Below are 2,735 nucleotides of genomic sequence, written 5' to 3' on the forward strand. Positions count from 1 at the left end.
GGCAGGAGCATTGTCAACCCCAAAAGGCATGCGACAGTAGGCAAAGACACCAAACAGACAAGTAAATGTCATATTCTCTTGATCCACAAGATCTGCTGCAATTTGATTGTACCTAGGATAGACATCCAAGAAACAATAGAATGCATGACCCCCCAATCTCTAGCATCTGATTAATGAAAGGCAAGGAAAAGTAATCCTTCTTAGTAGCAGTGTTGAGCTTCCTATAGTCAATGCACATGCGCCATCCAATGATGGTTATTGAAGGAATGAGCTTATTATTATTTTCACTGGTAATCACTGTAACTCCGCCTTTCTTGGGAACAACTTGAACTGGGCTCATCCAAAGACTATCAAAAATCGAATAAATGATGCTCACTTCCCATAGCGTCATTAATTCTTTTTGAACCACCTCCTTCATTATAGGGTTGAGTCTCCCTTGTGCTTGCACTAATGGTTTAGAGTCTTCCTCAAGTAGTATTTTATGTATGCACATAGCTGGATTTATCCCCTTAAGATCATGGATGGTCTATCCCAAAGCTTTCTTGTGAGTGTGGAGCACTTTGATCAATTCTTCTTCTTCTAACTTAGTCAAAGAGGCACTAATGATTACTAGAAGTGTGCCCTCGGGACCACGGAATGCATACTTGAGGGCTGGAAGCAAATGCTTTAAGTTAAGCTTTGGTGGTTTATCCTTTGCCTCCTTCCCAAGTGAAGGAATTTGCATGCATGAAGGTGTTACAGTGTGATTAATTCCCTCACATTCAACGTGCATGCAAGCTTACATGGCTAGCATTCAAGTGTTTAGATCTTCTCCTTCTTTCACATGTAGGGGTTGAGGGTTCTCTAGTATACTATTAAGTGGTTCCTCCTCAAGAACTTTATGTATCAATAGATTAAGCAAATCAATCTTCATGCAATCCTTTGAATCACTAGGATGTTGCATGCCTTTGAATACATTGAATGCTTATCATGTCCTCTGAATCAAGTAGTTCTCTTAGTGTACTATATTCTTTAGTGAGAATCATTGTTTCATCCTCTTTCTAATTCCTCTTCGTTGCCATCAACTCCTTTATAAACTTGGCATAAAGAGGGATTTTTTCAAGATCCCAGCAAAAAAACTATTGAATTGAAATTTTCTAAATACTTCCAAGAACTTAGAGAAGAAATGAAAACTAAAGGGACACCAAACTTAAAAGTTGAGACAAGACTCAAACAAAAGAAAAAGATGAAAATATTTTTGAAAAATTTTTAGAAAAAAAAATAAGAAACACAATTAAAAGAAAAACAGTAAAAAGTACCTGATCTAAGGAGCAAGACAACCGTTAGTTTGTCAATCTCGAACAATCCCTGGCAACGGTGGTGCACAAAATTTAACTCTGCACAACTGAACTGGTAAGTGCACTGGGTCGTCTAAGTAATACCTCAGGTGAGTGACGGTCGAATCCCACAAGTATTGCTGGACTGAGCAAGCTATGGTTATCTTGTAGATCTTAGTCAGGCAAATAAAAAGTTGATTGTTGTTTTTGTAGGCACATAAACAAAATCAATAATGAAAGCAATAAAGAATTGACGTAGAAATAATGATAAGAAATCAGTTAAGGCCTCGGAGATGCTTGTTCTTCCGGATTAATACTTCTTACTGACTACTGTAACAGTGAATGATTCATTCAATGACAAAGCTGTAAGTGATTAAGCCATGGGTTGTGGTCATTAATCTCCTCCAATCCAAACCAAACGCCCAAATAGGTCAGTCAATCTGGAAAAGGGTGAAGCTCATGCAAATTCAATCTCTAATGATCCTATTCGAAATGCCACAAATAAGGTCGGATCTTTTGGATCGGATAATGAAGCTCCATGATTCTAGCTCTTGGAGCCCCAGAGACCTTAATTACCCATGACTAACGAGTTTGCATATCACATATCCCAATTAGCCCAAGTATCTTATTAGAACCTGTGATGTATTCTCAAGCTGTAGCTCAATACTATCCGAGTCAGGACTCATAAGGAACTCATGTAGAATAAGGGGTCATACTTTTATTCCACCTCTGATTCATAAAGATGAAGAATGACAATACATCATAGAATGGAATCAAACATATATTAAAGTACAAAATAATGATATTAATCCACAGGAATGAGCATAGCTCCTATCCTTAACCTAGGAGGTTTAGCCACTCATATTTTACAGAAAATAAAGTGATAAGTTCAAAGAGGCTGAAGATGAAGATTGATGAATCCATATTTGACGATAAATTTTGGATTGATTTGAGTGTATTTCATCATATAAACCCACATCTATTCATGTAAATAGCATACTTTTGCATTTTCTCTCTAAATTATGTCTAATTGCAAAAACATGCTATTTTGTGCCTAATTTAATTAATTTTATTTCACTTTCATTCCATTCAATGCCTTTATGTGCTTGATGAGTGATTTCAGGTGTAATATGTAGGAATGGCTTGACAAGAGATGAAGAGAAGCATGCAATTGGGAGAAAACATGAGGAAAACAAAGAAGAAAAGCATTTCAGAGTGTGCTTACGCACACTTTCTGTGCCTATGCACAAGGGTCAAAATCAGCAAGTGTGCCCATGCACAACTTCTGTGCGTATGCATAGGAGGAAATTCAGCAAGTGTGCGTATGCACAAGTCCTTGCACGTGACTTCATTAAAAAGTCACATGGCTAGCAATTTGGGGGGTTTCCAGGCCCATTTCTAAGTTGCTGAAGCATATAA

This window comes from Arachis duranensis, chromosome 4, assembly GCF_000817695.3.
Source record: "Arachis duranensis cultivar V14167 chromosome 4, aradu.V14167.gnm2.J7QH, whole genome shotgun sequence".
Classification (NCBI taxonomy): domain Eukaryota; kingdom Viridiplantae; phylum Streptophyta; class Magnoliopsida; order Fabales; family Fabaceae; genus Arachis; species Arachis duranensis.